The sequence below is a fragment of the Balaenoptera borealis genome, assembly GCF_965194805.1.
Source record: "Balaenoptera borealis genome assembly, chromosome: 6".
NCBI classification, from domain to species: Eukaryota; Metazoa; Chordata; class Mammalia; order Artiodactyla; family Balaenopteridae; genus Balaenoptera; species Balaenoptera borealis.
Genome location: NC_138863.1, coordinates 126904856 through 126926210, shown reverse-complemented (window position 1 = coordinate 126926210; position 21355 = coordinate 126904856). Strand labels below are relative to the sequence as shown.

General features: G+C 35.4%; 1 long non-coding RNA gene across 1 annotated transcript in view; it reads right to left on the bottom strand.

Annotated features, from left to right (window-relative positions):
- LOC309630361 overlaps nucleotides 1-21355 on the bottom strand; it is a 60268-nt gene that overhangs the window by 11238 nt on the left and 27675 nt on the right. The window contains exon 1 of the long non-coding RNA XR_014245628.1: nucleotides 1857-21355. This exon is cut by the window's right edge and continues 27675 nt beyond it. This is a non-coding gene — a long non-coding RNA (uncharacterized lncRNA). The remainder of the gene's footprint in view (nucleotides 1-1856) is intronic.

The following is a 21355-nucleotide window of genomic DNA, read 5'->3' as shown; positions in this document are numbered from 1 at the left end:
AAGAAAACTACAGAGTGATATCTCACATGTGAAAACTCTCAACAAAATATTAGCAAATTAAATTCAACAATGTAAAAAAGAATTATACTCCTAATTGTGTAACTAAGTGATACATATTACAGGAGTGCAAACCTGGTTCAATATTCAAAAATCAATCAATGCAGGTTGATTGACATCAGTAAAATGGCAGAGTAGGAAATATCAGTCTTTGTACCCACCCACCCCAAAATGAGACAATTAGACAGCTGACCATGAAGAAAAATAGCCCAGGAGAGCTCAATTGTCCAATTAAAAACATACAACAACACAATGGAGGAAAAACACCAGAGAATAACCACAAAGAAAGGATCGTTGCAGAGTCCAGCATCACTGAGATGTCTAAAGATGATGGCTAGGAACAAAGAAGCATGGGGGCTGTTCACATCAGCCCATCAGCCACTCAGTGAGTACTAACGTGGTCCTCCTCGAGTGGGATGCTCTGCAGAAGGTCCCAGAACCTTTGCCACTGAAGACCTTAACATCCTTAGCGACAGCCGTGAATTCTCCACAGCTTTCACAGTAGAAGACCCAGTAGTGTTTGTCAGTGCAGACCCCAGAAGTTTGCTGCACATAGGACACAAGGAGCTTTTGCCACTGAGATAAGTGACAACCCACAATCCAGATCCTAGCTCTGCAGCTGTGCTGTGCACACACATGTTTCAGACTATGGCTCTGATTGCTCCACATGCACATGTATCTCAGGTACCAGAGCCACCACTGCTGTGGGCTAGCCAGCATCCCAACTCCAGAGCTCCTGTTTCTCCATATGTACCTATACTTCAGACCCTGGCCCTTGGCTGCTCAGTGTGCACCTTCATTACACATGCCAGAGCCACCACTGCTGTGGATTAGTCCATGCTTCAAACCCTGTGACTTTTCAAGTGCCCTCACTCTAGTCCATGACTCCATCGTTTTTCAACCACCCATGACTCAGGCACTGGAGCCATGATTGCTGCAGGTTAGCCAGTACCCCAGATCTCTGTAAATCAGATACCAGTGCTACCACCAACCTAAGGTCAACCACAAGTCAGATCAAGTATCAAGAAGGATGCCCTCAGCCACAACATCCCCCATGGGAGTAAAATAGATCAAGGGGTTCCCTGGATCCCCTGCCACTGAAGAAACCAACAGCTTTCACCAGCACAGTAGACTACCTGTAGCCTTGGCCATTGAGGATCTCTGAAATCTTTGTCAAAGCTGAACTCAGTTGTAGAAGCTGCATGGAGAATATGCTGCTGGACGTCCCTTGGATCTGTGACCACCACTCCCTACCCTACCATTACCCTCACACACACCCACAGACAAAATTCCTTCCCCAACAAAATCAGTCGACAAAGACTGGAAGAGCTGGTTATTCCATCATATGCACAGGCATCAATGCAAGCCTACAAGAAACATGAAAAATCAAAGAAACGAAGAGACCTTCAAGATGGCGGAAGAGTAAGACAAGGAGATCACCTTCCTCTCCACAAATACATCAGAAATACATCTACATATGGAACAACTCCTACAGAACACCTACTAAACACTGGCAGAAGACCTCAGACTTCCCAAAAGGCAAGAAACTCCCCATGTACCTGGGTAGGGCAAAAGAAAAAAGAAAAAACAGAGACAAAAGAATAGGGATGGGACCTGCACCTCTGGGAGGGAGCTGTGAAGGAGGAAAAGTTTCCACACACTAGGAAGCCCCTTCACTGGTGGAGACGGGGGTAGTAGGGGGGAAGCTTCATAGCCACAGAGGAGAGCACAGCAACAGGGATGCAGAGGGCAAAGCGGAGAGATTCCCGCACAGAGGATCAGTGCCGACCAGCACTCACCAGCCCAAGAGGCTTGTCTGTTCACCCACCGGAGCGGGCGGGGGCTGGGAGCTGAGGATCTGGCTTCAGAGTTCAGAACCCAGGGAGAGGACTGGGGTTGGCTGCGTGAACACAGCCTGAAAGGGGCTAGTGTGCCACAGCTAGACAGGAGGTAGTCCAGGAAAAATTCTGGAACTGGCTAAGGGGCAAGAGACCATTGTTTTCGGGTGCACGAGGCGAGGGGATTCAGAGCACCACCTAAACGAGCTCCAGAGATGGGTGCGAGCCGCAGCTATCAGAGCAGACACCAGAGACGGGCATGAAACGCTAAGGCTGCTGCTGCAGGCACCAAGAAACCTGTGTACAAGCACAGGTCACTCTCCACACCGCCCCTCCCAGGAGCCTGTGCAGCCTGCCACTGCCAGGGTCCCGTGATCCAGGGACAACTTTCCCGGAAGAACACACGGTGCACCTCAGGCTGTTGCGACGTCACACTTGCCTCTGCAGCCGCAGGCTTGTCCCACATTCCGTACCCCTCCCTCCCCTTGGCCTGAGTGAGCCAGAGCTCCCTAATCAGTTGCTACTTTAACCCCATCCTGCCTGAGTGAAGAAAATATGCCCTCAGGTGACCTACACGCAGAGGCGGGCGAACCCAAAGCTGAACCCCAGGAGCTGAACAAAGAAGAGAAAGGGAAATTTCTCCCAGCTCCCTCAGGAGCAATGGATTAAATCTCCACAGTCAATTTGATGTACCCTGCATCTGTGGAATACCTGAATAGACAACAAATGATCCCAAAATTCAGGTGGTGGACTTTAGGAGCAATGAAATATATATATTTTTCCTTTTTCTCTTTTTATGAGTGTGTATGTGTATGCTTCTTTGTGTGATTTTGTCTCTATAGCTTTGCTTTTGCCATTCGTCCTAGGGATCTGTCTATCCGTTTTTGTTGTGATTTTATTTTTGGTGTTATTTTATTTTATTTTTTATTTATTTATTCTTTTAGTATCGTTTGTAGTGCTTGTTATCATTGCTGGATTTGTTTTTTGCTTGTGTTGCTCTCTTCTTTCTTTCTCTTTTTTTTCCTTTTTATTACTTTAAATTTTTTTTATTTTTAATAATTACTTTTTAATTTTTCATTTTATTAACTATTTATTTTTATTTTTTTTCTCTTTTCTCTTTTTTTTAAGTGCTTAGGAATTTTAGTATCATTAATGTCATATATATTTTTTGAATTTTATTTTACTAAATTTTATACAGCATGTTCTTATTAGTTATCCATTTTATACATATTAGTGCATATATGCCAATCCCAATCTCTCAATTCATCAGACCACCAACACCCTGCCACTTTCCACCCTTGGTTACCATAGGTTTGTGCTCTATATCTGTGTCGCTATTTCTGCCATGCAAACCGGTTCATCTGTACCATTTTTCTAGGTTCCACATATATGCATTAATATATGATATTTGTTTTTCTCTTTCTGACTTACTTCACTCTGTATGACAGTCTCTAGATCCATCCACATCTTTAAAAGTGACCCAATTTCGTTTCCTTTTATGGCTGAGTAATATTCCATTTATATATGTACCACTTCTTCTTTATCCATTCATCTGTTGCTAGGCATTTAGGTTTCTTCCATGACCTGGCTATTGTAAATAGTGCTGCAATGAACATTGGGGTGCATGTGTCTTTTTAAATTATGTTTTTCTCTGCCTATATGCCCAGTAGTGGAATTGCTGGGTTATATGGTAATTCTATTTTTAGTTTTTTAAGGAACCTCCATACTGTTCTCCATAGTGGCTGTATCATTTTACATTCCCACCAACAGTGAAAGAGGGTTCCCTTTTCTCCACACCCTCTCCAGCATTTGTTGTTTGTAGATTTTCTGATGATACCCATTCAAACTGGTGTGGGGTGATACATCATTGTAGTTTTGATTTGCATTTCTCTAATAATTAGTGATGTTTAGCAGCTTTTCATGTGCTTTGTAGCCATCTGTATGTCATCTTTGGAAAAGTGTCTATTTAGGTCTTCTGCCCAGTTTTTGATTGGGTTGTTTGTTTATTTTAATATTGACCTACATGAGCATTTATATATTTTGGAGATTAATCCTTTGTCCATTGATTCATTTGTAAATCTTTTCTCCCATTCTGAGGGTGGTCTTTTTGTCTTGTTTATGGTTTCCTTTGCTGTGTAAAAGCTTTGAAGTTTCATTAGGTCCCATTTTTTAATTTATGTTTTTATTTCCATTACTCTAGGAGGTGGGTGAAAAAAGATCTTGCTGTCATTTATGTCAAAGAGTGTTCTTCCTATGTTTTCCTCAAAGAGTTTTATAGTGTCCAGTCTTACATTTAGTTCCCAAATCCATTTTGAGTTTATTTTTGTGTATGGTGTTAGGGAGTGTTCTAATTTCATTCTTTTACATGTAGCTGTCCAGTTTTCCCAGCACCACTTTTGAAGAGACTGCCTTTTCTCCATTGTATATCCTTATTCTATGAGGCTACCATCACCCTGCTACCAAAACCAGACAAAGATGTCACAAAGAAAGAAAAATGCAGGCCAATATCACTGAAGAACTTAGATGCAAAAATCCTCAACAAAATACTAACGAACAGAATCCAACAGCACATTGAAAGGATCATACACCATAATCAAGTGGGGTTTATTCCAGGAATGCAAGCGTTCTTCAATATATACAAATCAACCAATGTGAAAAACCATATTAACAAATTGAAGGAGAAAAATCATATGATCATCTCAATAGATGCAGAAAAACTTTCAACAAAATTCAACACCCATTTATGATAAAAACCCTCCAGAAAGTAGGCAAAGAGGGAACTTACCTCAACATAATAAAGGCCATATATGACAAACCCACAGCCAACATCATTCTCAATGGTGAAAAACTGAAACCATATCCCCTATGATCAGGAACAAGACAAGATTGCCCACTCTCACCACTATTATTCATCATAGTTTTGGAAGTTTTAGCCACAGTAATCACAGAAGAAAAATAAATAAAATAATCCAAACCAGAAAAGAGGAAGTAAAGCTGTCACTGTTTGCAGATACCATGATAATATACATAGATGATGCTAAACACGCTACCAGAAAACTATTAGACCTAATCAATGAATTTGGTAAAGTAGCAGGATACAAAATTAATGCACAGAAATCTCTTGCATTACTGTACACTAAGAATGAAAAATCTGAAAGAGAAATTAAGGCAACTCTCCCATTTACCATTGCAACAAAAAGAATAAGTTACCTAGGAATAAACCTACCTCAGGAGACAAAAGACCTGTATGCAGAAAACTATAAGACACTGATGAAAGAAATTAAAGATGATACAAACAGATGGGGAGATATACCATCTTATTGGATTGGAAGAATCAACACTGTGAAAATGACTATACTACCCAAAGCAATCTACAGATTCAATGCAATCGCTATCAAAGTACCAATGGCATTTTTCACAGAACTAGAACAAAAAATTTCACAATTTGTATGGAAACACAAAAGACCCCAAATAGCTATAGCAATCTTGAGAAAGAAAAACGGAGCTGGAGGTTTCAGGCTCCCTAACTTCAGACTATACTACAAAGCTACACTAATCAAGACAGTATGGTACTGCCACAAAAACAGAAATACTGATCAATGGAACAGGATAGAATGCCCAGAGATAAACCCACACACATATAGTCACCTTATTTTTGATAAAGGAAGCAAGAATATACAATGGACAAAAGACAGCCTCTTCAATTAGTGGTGCTGGGAACACTGGACAGCTACATGTAAAAGAATGAAATTATAACACTCCCTAACACAATACACAAAAATAAACTCAAAATGGATTAAAGACCTAAATGTAAGGCCAGTAACTATAAAACTCTTAGAGGAAAACATAGGCAGAACACCCTATGACATAAACCACAGCAAGATCCTTTTTGACCCACCTCCTAGAGAAATGGAAATAAAAACAAAAATAAACAAATAAGACCTAATGAAATTTAAAAGCTTTTGCACAGCAAAGGAAACCATACACAAGAAGAAAAGACAACCCTCAGAATGGGAGAAAATATTTGCAAATAAAGCAACTGACAAAGTATTAATCTCCAAAATTTTCAAGCAGCTCATGCAGCTCAATATCATAAAAACAAACAACCCCATCCAAAAATGGGCAGAAGACCTAAATCGACATATCTCCAAAGAAGATATACAGATTGCCAACAAACACATGAAAGAGTGCTCAACATTACTAACCATTAGAGAAATGCAAATCAAAACTACAATGAGGTAACAACTGACACCAGTCAGAGTGGCCATCATCAAAAAATCTACAAACAGTAAATGCTGGAGTGGGTGTGGAGAAAAGGGAATGCTCTTGCACTGGTGTTGGGAATGTAAATTGATACAGCTACTATGGAGAACAGTATGGAGTTTCCATAAGAAACTAAAAATAGAACTAGCATACAACCCAGCAATCCCACTCCTGGGCATATACCCTGAGAAAACCATAATTCAAAAAGAGTCATGTACCCCAATGTTCACGGCAGCTCTATTTACAATAGCCAGGACATGGAAGCAACCTAAGTGTCCATCAACAGAGGAATGGATTAAGAAGATGTGACACACATATACAATGGAATATTACTCAACCATAAAAAGAAACAGAACTGAGTTATTTGTAATGAGGTGGATGGACCTAGAGTCTGTCATACAGAGTGAAGTAATTAAGAAAAAGAAAAATAAATACCATATGCTAACACATATATATGGAATGTAAAAATTTTTTTAAATGGTTATGAAGAAGCTAGGGGTAAGGTAGGAATAAAGATGCAGATGTAGAGAATGTACTTGAGGACACAGGGAAGGGAATGGTAAGCTGGTACGAAGTGAGAGAGTGGCATGGACTTGTATATACTACCAAATGTAACATAGATAGCTAGTGGGAAGCAACCACATAGCACAGGGAGATCAGCTAGGTGCTTTGTGACCACCTAGAGTGATGGGATAGGGAGGGTGGGAGGGAGACACAAGAGGGAGGAGATATGGGGATATATGTATATGTATAGCTGATTCAGTTTGTTATAAAGCAGAAACTAACTCACCATTGTAAAGCAATTATACTCCAATAAAGATGTTAAAAAAAAAAATCAAGGAAACAACACACCACTAAGAAACACAATGATATTAGCAACCAAGCCTGAAGAAATAGACTACAAATTGCCAGACAAACAATTGAAAATAATTGTTTTAGGGAAACTCAGCAAGCTAAGAGAGAACACAGATAGACAATTCAACAAAATCACAAAACCAGTGAGTAAAATGAGAAGGTCAATGGAGAAATATAAATAATTAAAAGAAACAATTAATGATCTGGAGCTGAAAAATACAATGAATGCAATGAACAATGTAATGAGAGCAACCACCACAGACTTGATCAAGCAGAAGAAAAAATCAGTGAACTTAAAGACAAGTCATTTGAAATTATCCAATCATTGTAGAAAACGGAAAATTGAAAGACTGAAGAAAGCCTAAATTTAGTATGGAATACCATCAAATAAAACAATATTTGTATTATGGGAGTCCCAGTAGGTGAAGAGAAGGAGAAAATGGCAGAAAGCTTATTTAAAGAAATAAAGGCTGAACCTCCCAAATCTGGGAGGAGATATGGACATCCAGGTACATGAAGCTTATAGGTCCTCACACAAATTCAACCCAAAGAAGCCTTCACTGAGACACATTATAATCGAACTTTCAAAAATCAAAAACAAAGAGAAAATCTTGAAAGCAGCAAGAGAAAATATATCTCATACAAGGGAATCCCATAAAGCTATCAGTGGATTTCTCAGCAGAAATCTTGCAAGCAAGGAGTGAGTAGGATGATATATTCAATGTGCTGAAAGAAAAAAACTGCCAACCAAGAATATTTTACCCAGCAAAGCTGTCTTTCAGAAATGAAGGAGAGATAAAGACTTTCCCAGGCAAACAAAAGCTGAGGGAATTTATCACCACTTTTCCTGCCTTACCAGAAATTCTAAACAGATTTCTTCAAGCTGAAATGAAAGGATTCTAATTACTAAGATTAAAACATATTAAAGCATAAAACCTATTAAAAAGGTAAGTATATAGTCAAATCAAAATAATCTATACTATAATGGTGGTGTATAAATCACTTAACTCTAGTATAAAGTTTAAAAAACAAAATTATTAAAAATAATTATAGCTACTGTCAACTACAAATTGTCACTTGCCATCTACCTTTACAAGGATTAAATCATGTGCTGCTGCAGCTGCTGACTTTCAACAGCCCCTGAAAGGAGTTCAGGTGGAGAGCAGAAATGAGGCACTCTGTGCTCTGGGAAAAACTGACAGAACAGGTCTTCAGATAGTTAGATATTTTCAGGAGCCAATTTTATGAGCCCAATTCTTGTATCTCCTCATAACTAGAGAACACTAAAATCCTTCATGGTGACGACTGCTCCTCGTGACTGGCAGTAACTTTCATGAGACAAGCAGAAGATATCTGCAAAAAATGTATGTGCTCAGTTGCATGTACTCTCCCTGCACCAAAATCACATATATACTGATGTTCCCCCTTACCTCTTTGGAGCAGTTTCTCAGAGCTATCTGAAATGCTGTCTACTGGGCTGCAGTCCTCATTTTGCCCCAAATAAAACTTAACTCTCAACTCTCATGCTGTGCATTATTTTAAGTCGACACTACAATAATTTATTAATGGTTACACAAGAGAAAAAGGTGTAAATCGTGACATTAAAAACACAAAATGTGGAGGGAGGGAGTAAAAGTGTATGGTTTCATATACAATTGAAGTTATGTTGATATGTTCAAAATAGACTGTTATGACTATAAATATTTTATGTAAGTCTCATGGTAACCACAAAGCAAAAACCTATACTAGATACACAAAATACAAAGGAATTAAAGCAGTCCACTATGAAAAATCATCAAACCACAAAGAAAGAGAGCAAAAGAGGACAGAGGCATAAAGGAACTACAAAATAATCAAAAAATGATAAGATGGGAAGAGTAAGTCCTCACCTATCAATAATAACTTTAAATTAAATGGATTAAATTACACAACTGAAAGACATAGAGTGGCTGAATGGATTTAAAAAGACCCAACACATGCTGCCTAGGAGAGACTCACTTCAGCTTCAAGGACACACAAAGGCTCAAACCAAAGGGAGGCAAAAAGATATTTCATCCAAGTGAAAAACAAAAAGAGAACAGGAGTGGCTACACTAATATCAGACAAAATGGGCTTTAAGCCAAAAACTGTAACAAGAGACAAAGGAGGTCATTATATGACGATAAAGGGATCAAATCATCAAGAAAATATACAACTGTAGGTATATATGCAACCAACATCAGAGTATCTAAATATATTAAGCAAATATAAACAATTTAAAGGCAGAAATAGAGAGCAACACAATAGTAGCAGGGAATCAATATCCACTTTCAATAAAATTAATTATCTTGCTTTTTCCAGCTTCTAGAGCTGCTTTCCTTGCATTCCTTAGCTTTTGATACTTTGTTCCGTCTTCAAAGCTAGCAGTGTAGCATCTTCAAACCTCTCTCTGCTTTTGTTATGTCATATTCTACAATGTAGTCAATTTTCTTCCTTTCTCTTATAAGACACTTGTGATTACACTTAGAATTCACCCAAATAATCCAGGATAATCTCTTAACTTCAAAATCTTAGCTTAATCACATATAAACAGTCCATTTTTCTATATAAGGTAACATTTCAAGTTCTAGGGAATAGACCCTGGATATCTTTGGGGGCCATAATTCAGTCTATCACACCATACAATCCAGTAATTTTGCACCTACTTATTTATCCAATTGATTTGAAAACTATGTCCACACAACAATCTGCAACTTAATATTTATAGAAACCTTATTCATAATCACAAGAAAAGCCCTGGAAGCTACCAACATTCAGTATGGAAATAGATAGACAAATGGTGGTATATTCATAATGCATTACTATGAAGCGATAAAAAGAAATGAGCCATCAAGTCATGCAAAGACACAATAAATTTAAATGTATATTGCTAAAGTGAAAGAAGTCAGTCTGAAAAGGTTATATAGTATATGGCAAAATGGAAAATGGAAAACTACAGAGATGCTAAAGTGATCAGTGGTTACCACAGATTCAGGGAGAGAAAAGTTCAATAGGAGATGCCCAAGGAATTTTTATTAGAGTGGTGAAACTATTTTGCATGACACTGGAATGATGGACATGTGACCCAGTAAAATTCTACAGCTGGAAGCCTGAATATTTATGTATGCAAATTTTTTAAAATTAGGTCAGCAGAATCCATAATGGAATGCAGAGCATGATAAAATAATCTAACTTCTATTATGGAAAAGAATGTGAGAAAAATTATTGACCTATGTAACTCTGGAAATGTGGAGTCTGTAAACTAAAGGCAAAAGAATCTGCACATTAACACAACAGTAACTGATAAAGTAGTTTCACATCAGGTATGGATTAAATAATTTTGTTACCATGATACATGTGTACTGGAACTGAAAAATTACAGCGGATAAGGAGAGCCAAGCTTCTCACTGTTGGAGGGGAAATTTACAGATAAGCAGGCAGAGGAGGCTAGAATGATTCATACAGTAGTGAACTGGAGTTGGAGACATCAGTATGAACTCATGTTTTTTTTTATATAGATATAGATTGTAAAAACAGGTATATGTATTGACATGTGTATGTACACAGATTAGTATACATGCACACATATTTCCTTTCTCTGTCCACTGAGAGGGCCTAGAAGCAATAATACCTCAGAAGCAATGAGCACACCTAGTACTCAGATCTTTGTTTCTAATATCATTCTCCAACAAAAGAAACTATGGATTCTTGAGAAAATGGATGGTTCTAGGACCAAATTAGGAAATATATAAGATGAGTATGAAGAATTCAAAAATAAGAAAGTGCTCAAACTACAATGATAAGGATATGTCAAAGGGACAAAGTAGCCAACAGAAGTGGTTCCCAATAACCAAAGATGGAATAAATTGAGCAAAAAATAAATAAACAAGGTATTTCTGGATGATAACCCAAGTATGACATAAATATCCATGAGTCCATACAGACATAAATTAATAATTAAATTAATCAATTAAAAAGGGGACTGTAGACAAATCTTTCAAACAGAAGAATTCCAAATAATTTCTGTAGATACTATGCCTTCAATTAGGTGAAGCATAGCTCCCCACGTTTTATGTGCAAACTATGCATAGTGACTTTCTGCCAAAGAGCATTGTATTGAAAGGTGGAAGAAGAGTGGCTTTACAACTCTACTAGCCTGGTGATCAAGATTAACTTTAACAGTTATGTCTTGGTAATAGTATAAACTCTTGATATGATGTGATTAAAGTGGCATTTTGCATCTGTAGTCATCCCCCCAAAATCTCATAACTCCATCCTAATCATGAGAAAAACACCTGACAAACCCCCAATTGACAAATACATGGCCAGTATTCCTAAAATCTCTCAATGTCCTAAAAATTAAGCCTGAAAATCTATCACAGCCAAGAGGATCCTGAAGTGACTTGATGACTCCCTGCATGTAATCCTGGAAGAGTAAAGGTAAAACGAAGGTATTCTGAATAAAGTATGGATTTTAGTTAATAATAATGTATAAGTAGTAATTCATTCATCATGAAAATTTGCCATACAAATGTAAATATTAATCATAGGGGAAACTGGGTCTATATTATATGGGAAATCTATGTATTATCTTGCAACTTTTCTGTAAATCAAAATCTATCATAAAATTAAATTTATTTATATTTTATAAATTTATTGTAAAATAGTCTCTTTAACAAGTAAAAAAAAAAAAAGAAGTAGCCTTATTTGAAATTTCCTGAGCATTCCAAGTAACTCCTGTTAGGTCTAGAATAATTACCTTCCCTGAAAATGCCATGATGGAATCCATATATTTACAATTTCCCAGTTGGATCTTACAGCTGCTTTGAGCTAACTGTGTAATGAATATCTACATTCAGCAATCCTTTCTCTCTATAGAAGATCAAACCAGCACCAGAATCTAATTAAAAGTCTCCATACAAGTGACTCAGCAGGAATTGAGGCAGGGAATATTTTATCATTATGTGTCCAGGGTGACCATACAAGGAATAATATATAATCCTTGGGAATAAAAGCTGATTTATCCTATTGATTTTCAAACACAGACTGTGGTACATTGGAGCATGTAGCAAGCTTGTGATTTTATATTTTCCAGTAAATACTATAAAAACATTAAACATGAATTATCTTTGAATAAAATAAAAATACTTATCTCCCCTTCTACTCATAATTATATATATGATGGTAAACAAAAGGAAGGTATGCTTTCCCATTTATCCATGTGCAATTTAATAAAGAATTAAACTGAGTTAGCCAAAAAATAAAATCAAGTTTAGAAAGATAGGATTCAGCAATGCTACAATAAATAAAGGAATTTAACTGAATGGGATCATGACTTGGCTCAGGTATTCTTAGAAACTACTGGTTCTAATCCACTAGTTTTAGAATACAATAATACTGTATTTGTGTAAACTGGTTCCCAAAATTGTAAAATGACATTAATTGATTTGGTTTCTGGGTATTAGCATAATAGGACACTAAATACACTGGAAATTTCTTACTACAAGCACCTACTAATGTTAGAAATATTTAATAAACATTACATTAAATGCAAAATTTAGTTGGTACAAAACAATGTGAGTGATGGAGAAATCCTCAAATTCCAAGAGAATAGAAATTAAACAAAGACCAATAAACATAAGAGCTCATGCAGCAACCGTCCTAAGAGAGAGATAGGCTGAGAGAGTCCCCAGTCTTTGCAACTCAAGAACCAGAATTTAATACCTTTTTGGTGATAATAAGCTGTTTCTTAAAGGAGTATTAGATAGGGAATTGGGACTAAGACCATTATCTAAATATATCTGCATCTTCAGTAAATTATTTAATTTGAAATAATTCACCCAGCATAAGATTAAAGAGAAAAAACAAAGAACAACAAAACTTAGTTCATTTTGCCTGGGCTCAGGATACAAGATAAAAGAATTCTCCTCTAAGAATACATAATATGAGCTCTTTCACACTTGTAATTGAGATTTGAATTTACCAACATGAGCTGTGATGATTAATTTTATGTGTTGACTGGGCCAGATATTTGGTTAAACATTAATCTGAGTGTTTCTGTGAGTTTATTTTTGGATGAGATTAACATTTAACTCAGTAGAGGGAGTAAAGCAATTCATAATGTAGATGGGCCTCATTCAATCACTTGAATAGAGCAAAGGACAGACTTTTTCTCAAGTGAGAGAATTCTCCTGCCTGATGGCCTTGAAACTGGACATCAGCTCTTCCTGGTTCTACAGCAGCCTCCTGGACTTGAGCTCAAACCAAGATAGCAGCTCTTTCAGAAGCTGCTTCAGACTCAAATGAGGACATTGTCTCTGAAGATTTTGGACTTGCCAGTTTCCATAATTTTATTAGCCAATTCCTTACAATACATTTCTTTATATATGATAGATAGATGTTAGATAAATGATAGATAGATGATAGATAGATAGTTAGCTAGCTAGCTAGCTAGCTAGATAGACAGATGGATATCCTATTGGTTCTGTTTTTCTGGAGAACCTGGAATAATACATGATCCCAAGACATTAACATAAATATCAGTGTCAGGTCAGTGATGCTCCTAGAGTAACTTACAGAACCAATTCATGCTCAACATCACTAATTATTAGAGAAATGCAGATCAAAACTACAATGAGGTATCACCTCACACCGGTCAGAATAGCCGTCATCAAAAAATCTACAAACAATAAATGCTGGAGAGGGTGTGGAGAAAAGGGAACCCTCTTTCACTGTTGGTGGGAATGTAAAATGATACAACCACTATGGAGAACAGTATGGAGGTTCCTTAAAAAACTAAAAATAGAACTACCATATAACCCAGCAATCCCACTACTGGGCATATACCCTGAGAAAACCATAATTCAAAGGGATACATGCACCCCAATGTTCATTGCAACACTATTTACAACAGCCAGGACATGCAAGCAACCTAAATGCCCATTGAAAGAGGAATGGATAAAGAAGAGGTGGTACATATATACAATGGAATATTACTCAGCCATTAAAAGGAATGAAATAGTGCCATTTGCAGTGACATGGATGGACCTAGAGATTGTCATACAGAGTGAAGTAAGTCAGAAAGAGAAAAACAAATATCATATAATATTGCTTACATATGGAATCTAGAAAAATGGTACAGATTAACTTATTTGCAAAGCAGAAATAGAGTCACAGATGTAGAGAACAAACTTATGGATACCAAGGGAGGAAGCAGATGTGGGATGAATTGGGAGATTGGGATTGACATATATACACTACTATGTATAAAATAGACAACTAATGAGAACCTACTGTATAGCACAGGGAACTCTACTCAATGCTCTGTGGTGACCTAAATGGGGAGGAAATCTAAAAAAAGTGGATATATGTATATGTATGACTGATTCACTTTGCTGTACAGCAAGACACTAACACAACATTGTTAAGCAACTATATTCCAATAAAAATTAATTAATTAAAAAAAAAAGCTTGTTAGGAAAGTCTTCAATGTGGGCTACAAAGGATTCCTACAGCTTAAGCAAAATTTCAAAATGAACTCACAATCCAAAGTAATAAAACAAATCAGAAAATGATCATGCATGATCAAAATAAAGAGCAGACTGAGTCCCCTAAATTTCACATAATAAGAGTATAAAATTAGTATATTTAAAATTATTAAACACACAAAAGAAATGAAAATCATAATAAAAAACAAGTCACTAAGAAAAAATACTTTCAGAATGTTTTTTTAAATGCAGAAATTAAAACAATTGCAGAAACATACAGAGAATTAAGAGAGAAGATAGACTTATAAGATCCAATATATGCCTTATATGAATTCTGGAAATATAGAATGGAAGAGTAGAAATATTTGAGGAGAAAACAGCTTAGGTTTCTCAAATTTGATTAAAAGCATAATTTCTCACATTCAATAAATGGAATGAATTACAAGTCAACTAAATAAAAATATGATATATAGATATAGTAAAATAGAAAAATGTCAAAGGCATTGAGATACTGAAAGCTGTCAGATTTCTTAAAAATTATATTACCTGCAATGAAAACATAATTAGACTGACAGCAGACTTACAGTAACAACAAAACCAAAAAGAGCATAAATACTTTCTTCAGTGTACAGAGAATATATATTACAGTCAATCTAGATTCATATACCTACCTAAACTATTATTTAAGAGTATGGAAAAAATCAAGATATCTTTGAACAATTTTTGAGAGGTACTACTCACAAACTTTTATCAAAAGAATTACAGAATACAGGGATACCTTGCAGTGGGCTCAGTTCCAGACCACCACAATAAAGCAAAAATCTTAAAAAAGAAAGTCACACAAATATTTTGTTTTCCCAGTGAATATAAAAGTTATGTTTACACCATACTGTAGTCTATTAAGTGTGCAATAGCATTATGTCTTTTTAAAAAAGTACGTACTTTAATTTAAAAATACTTTATTGCTAAAAAATGTTAACCATCATCTGAATTTTCAGCAAGTCATAGTAGTAACATCAAAGATCACTGATCACAGATCATCATGACAAATATAATAATAATGAAAAATTGAAATATTGCAAGAATTATCAAAATGTGACATAGAGACACAAAGTGAACAAATGCTGTTGGAAAAATGATGTTGATGGACTTGCTCCATACTGAGTTTCCATAAGCCTCCAATCTGTAAAAATCACAATATCTGTAAGGAGCTATAAAACAAAGTATAACTGTAATTCAATTCAAGAATAAAGAAATTTATCTCAAAGGAAAAAAAAGTAATGGGAGAAAGTATGATGAGAGAAGAAATTGGCAGAGCTGGATAAATGCAAATCATTTATTTATGAATAACAACAACAATAATTCCTAATTTGAGAGACATAAAATGAGATGGAAATAATATACTAAAACGTATGAGAAGAGAGGATAATAATCAAGCACTCCAAGTCCTTGTCTTATTCAAGAATTGGTAGAGCTTATTAACTAATGATAGAACTGCTTGGGTCAAGTGTGAATGTTAAAAACACAACAGTAGCTATGGAAGGCAAGAAAGTAGAAGGGCAGTAAGGCAGGCAGGCAGGTAGAAAGGAAGATAGGAAAGGCAGGAATAAGTTCCAGATAGGTAAAATATTTAAAAATCGAGGAGGACAGAAGAAATTTTAAAAAGAAGAGGAATAGATTAAAGAAGGCAAGGGGGAAAAAGTTAATAGAAGGCAAAATAAAAGAGAGGAAATCAAACCTAGTCAGATAAGGTTGTGAGTTTACATCTTAATCTCCCCCTCTGCCCCTCTGTTTCCTCCAATCACATGGCAAAGACAGAAAACTTTTCAAAATTTTTAAACAGGAAAATAACAACAACAATAATAATAATGAAGCCATTTTCCTGAACTGGGGCTGCAACTCAAAAATAATTTTTAACAAAGAGAAAATTACAAGGCAAGCTAAAAGATAAATGTGTCAGGAGTCCCTAAGACTACCTTCAGACTTGTAGATTTTCTAGGACTACAGGACTCAGAAAAGATGTTATAGCCATAAAAATGGTTGATCACAGAATTATATGGACCTGCTTAGTTCACTCAGCAATAATATGTGGTAACACATGTGAAATTTTATCAACCAGGGAAGAACACTCAAGCCTTGATGTTCAAGGTTTTTATTGGGGGTGGGGTCATTCATTAGAGCATACATCTCCTGCATGACTGACCTCAGCTACTGAGACTCTAGTCCCTCAGAGCAAAAACATATTTTCACCACAAATCACACTGTTAGCACAGACTATTGATCAAACTAATACCACATGACTGAAGGCCTCCAGCATACAATACTCTTTCCAGGAAGAATATTTCAGGGGCTTAAAGCATATCTCTCAGGATCTGATCAAGTGACAGCCTTGATGATTGACTATTCCTGGGAGCATGTAGGGTTTGAACATCCCAGGTCTGCTGCATTATTCCTTTCCTGAACAGCAAGAAAAGAAAAGAAAAAGTTTGAAGAGACAAAGCAAACATCCAAACCTTACTCAGATATTTTTAAAATTGCTGCAATTATTGGACAGTAAACTTAAAATAACTATGATTAATACATTTAAGGTATCTAATGGAAAAAGAAACATGTCAAAAAAGATGCGTGATTTAAGAAGAGACAGAGAAAATAAGAAAGGATTAAATTGAAATGCTGGTAGTCAAAAACACTATACATAAATAAAGAATGCCATTGGTAAGGTCATCAAGATTAGACAAGACAAAAGAAAGAATCAATGAGCTTGAAGATAGATTAATGACAATATCCAAAATTGAAATAAAAATAGAAAGAAGAATGAGAATAAAAGCAGGAGAAGGAGAAGAAAAGAGAGAAACAGGAGGAGAAGAACAAAAAGGAGTAAGAGGAGAAAACATGTCAGGACTTCAGGACAATTTTGAGAAGTGTTACATACACATAATTGGAATACCAGAAGGAGAATAAAGAGAAAATAGAGCAGAAAAAAATTGAAGTAATAACTAAGAATTTTCTGAAATTAATGGCAGACACCAAACCACAGAGCCAGAAAGCTCCAATATCACCAAACAGAATAAACACCAGAAGAAACATATCAAAGTGTATTCAAACTGCAGAAAAGCAAGACCAAGAGAAAATGTTAAAAGAAGCCCAAGGAGGGGGAGAGTCTTACTGGTGGAGAGACAAGGGTAAGAATTACTGCAGGCTTTACCTCAAAAATCATGTGGACAAGTAGATAATGGAGAAAAATACTTATAGGCTTGAAAAAGATAACCATGAAACCTAGTATCTATATTCTGAAAAATTATCTTTCACATATAAAGAAGGGAGTGACATCAGCAAAAGTGGAAAAGTAGGCAACTGTGAGTGACCATCTATCCCCAGAAACAACAAAAATCTGACCAAAAATGTCAAAATTAACCTTATCAGAACAGTGGAAGTTAGTCAAAGGTATACAACATCCAAGTGAATGCTTAACAAGGAGAAGTGCACTGAAATATAGTGGAAGAACTCTGATAACACTTTAAATCACTTGCTCTATCCCTATGCCCTGATGCAGTGGTTGACCTGAAGATGGCACACTGTGGTCCTGGAGGACGTACTGAACAAAGATTTTAAACAAACTGCCTAAAATATACTTAAATATATTTAAAAAGTTAAAGGAAAACATAGAAAAAGAACTGAAGAAAACCAGACAAACAATGTATGAACTAACAGAGGAAAGGAGATAGAAATAAAGGCATAGAAACTATAAAAAGGAACAAAGTAATAAAAATATTGGAGTGAAAATTACAATAACTGAAATGAAACATGCCCTAGAAGGATTTAACCCACATTTGAATAGAAGAAGAAAGAATCAGTGAACACGAAGACAAGTCTAGTGAAATTATCCAGTCTGAGAAGCAGAGAGAAAAAAAGGAATTTTAAAAAAATGAACAGAACCTAAGCCTTGTGGGGCACTATTGATGGTACCAACATATACATAATGGGAGTGCCAAAACGAGAAGATAAGGGAAAAGGGACAGAATGAATATTTGAAGAAATAATGGTCAGAACTTACCAAACTTGATTTAAGCATAAAACTACACATCCAAGAAACTTATCAAATTCCAAGTAGGATAAACTCAAAATGATTTACACCAAGACCTTATAATCAAACTGTCAAAAGCCAAAGACAAGGAGAGAATCTTGAAAGCAGCAAAAGTGAAGTGATTCATACAGAAAAGTCATCCTCAGTAAGATTAACAGCTGATTTCTCATCAGAAGCCACAGAGGCAAGAAAGCAGCAGAATATTTAAACTGCTGAAAGAAAACAAACAAAAAAACCCCTACGAACCAAGAATTCTATATATGGCAAAATTACCCTTCAAAATTAAGAAATAAGTAAGACATTCCCAGAGAAACAAGCACAGAGGGAGTTCATTGCTAGTAGATCTGTCCCACAAGAAATGCTAAAGTGAGTCCTTAAGGCCAAAATGTAAGGACACTAGACTAATTCAAAACACTAATAAGAAATAAAGCATACTAGTAAATGTAAGTACACAGTAAATGTAAATAAGTATTAACATATTTTTAGCTTGTCATTCCTCTTTTTATTTCTGTGTGATTTAAAAAGAAACACAAAAACAATAATTATAAATCTATATTAATGGGCACACAATATATAAAGATGTGACAACAACAACCCAAAGGAGGGAGGCACAGGGCTGTATAGAGATGAGTTTTTGGATACTATCAAAGCTAAATTGGTATTTATTTAAACTAGCTATTATAAGTTTAAGATCTTAATTGTAAACCTCAAAGTAACTCCCATGAAAATAATGAAAAGTTATACAGAAAATAAAATGAAAAGGAAAATATAATGGTGCACTACCAAAAAAAAAAAAAAAAAAATCAGTTAAGTACCAAAGAAAGCAGTAGTTGGGGAACTGAGAACAAAAAAAGGTATAACATATGTGGAAAACGAAAAGCAAAATATCAGAAATAAGTCTGTCATCAGTAATTACTCTAAATATAAATGGATTAAAACTTCTAATTTAAAGGAAGAGATTGTCAGTATAAATAAAATAACAAGATCCATCTATACGTTGTCTACTAGAATCTCACTTTAAATCCAAAAGCAAAAATAGGTTGAAAGTAAATGAATGAAAAAGATATCCCCTGCTGATAGCAATCAAAAGAGAGTGGGGTGGCTATCCTAATATCAGAAAAAATAGACATCGAGTCAAACATTACTATAAGGGTTAGAGAAGAACTTTGTAAAGGGTTCAATCAGTAAAGAAAATATAACAATTATAAACATATAGACACCTAAAAACAGAGTCTCAACATATCTGAAACAAACATTGGTAGAAATAAAGGAAGAAATAGTCAGTTCTACAATAATAGTTGGAGACTTGAATACTCCACTTACAATAATGGGTAGAACAACTAGAGAGAAGATTGGTAAGAAAACACAGGACTCAAAAAACATATGAACGAATTGGTTCTAACAGATATATACAAAACATTCCATGCAGCAACAACAAAATACACATTATTTTCGTGTGAACATGAAACATTCCTCATGTATCAGACTGCAAAACAGGACTCTGTAAATTTAAAAGGACTGAAATCATACAAAATATCTTTTCAATTGCAATGGAATTAAACTAGAAATCAAAAACAGAAGGAAAACTGGAAATTTTACAAATACGTAGAAATTAAACAACACACTCTTAAACAACCAAGAGGTCAGAGAAGAAATCACAAGGTAAATTAGAAAATACTTTGAGACAACTGAAAAGAAAATACAACATACCAAAATTAATGAGAGGTAGTAAAAGCAGTGCTCAAAGGAAATGTATTGCTGTAAATGTCTACACTTAAGGAAAAGAAAGATCTCAAATTAGAAACCTAACTTTACACCTTAAAAAGGTAGAAAAGGAACAAAATAATACCAAAACTAGCAGAAAAAAAATGGAATAATAAAGAGTAAAGATAAACAAAATAGACTATACAAACAATAGAGAAAATCAATAGAACAAAAATTGGTTCTTTGAAAATATTAACAAAATTGGCAAAGCTTAATCTAGACTGATAAAAAATAGCAAGAACTTACATTACTAAAATAAAAATAAAATTGGGCTCATTACCAAGGATCTTACAGAAATAAAAAACATTTTAAGAGAATACTGTGAAAAATTGTATGCCAAAAAATTAGATAACCTAGATGAAACAGACAAATTCCTAGGAACACAAAATTACCAAAACTGACTAAAGAAAAAAAAAAAAAAAAAGAGTATGTGAATAGACATAGTAGAAGTAAAGAGATTAAACCAGTAATCAAAAATCTCACTACAAATAAAAGACCAGGACAAGATGACTGTACAGGTGAATTCTACCAAACATTTATATAACTTAATACTTCTCAAACTCTTCTAGAAAATAGAAGGGCAAGGTAACATTTCTTAACTCATTCTGTGAGGCCAGAATTACCCTGATTAGCCAAACAAAGACATCAAGAGAAAAAAAAAAAAAAAACTACAGGCCAATTTCCTGTGAATATAGTTGTAAAATCCTCAACAAAATACTAACAAAATGAATACAGCAGCACATTAAAAGCAATTACACACCATGACAAAGTGGGTTCTCCAAAGAATGCAAGGTGGTTCAATATATGAAAATCAATCAGTGTAATATACATTAATAGAATGAAGGGGAAAAGGCATATGATAATCTCAACTGACACAGAAAAAGCATCTGAGAAACCCAATACTCTTTCAGAATAAAAACACTCAACAAACTAGTGATAGAAAGGAATTTTCTCAACATGAAAAAGGCATATATGAAAAAACTCATAGC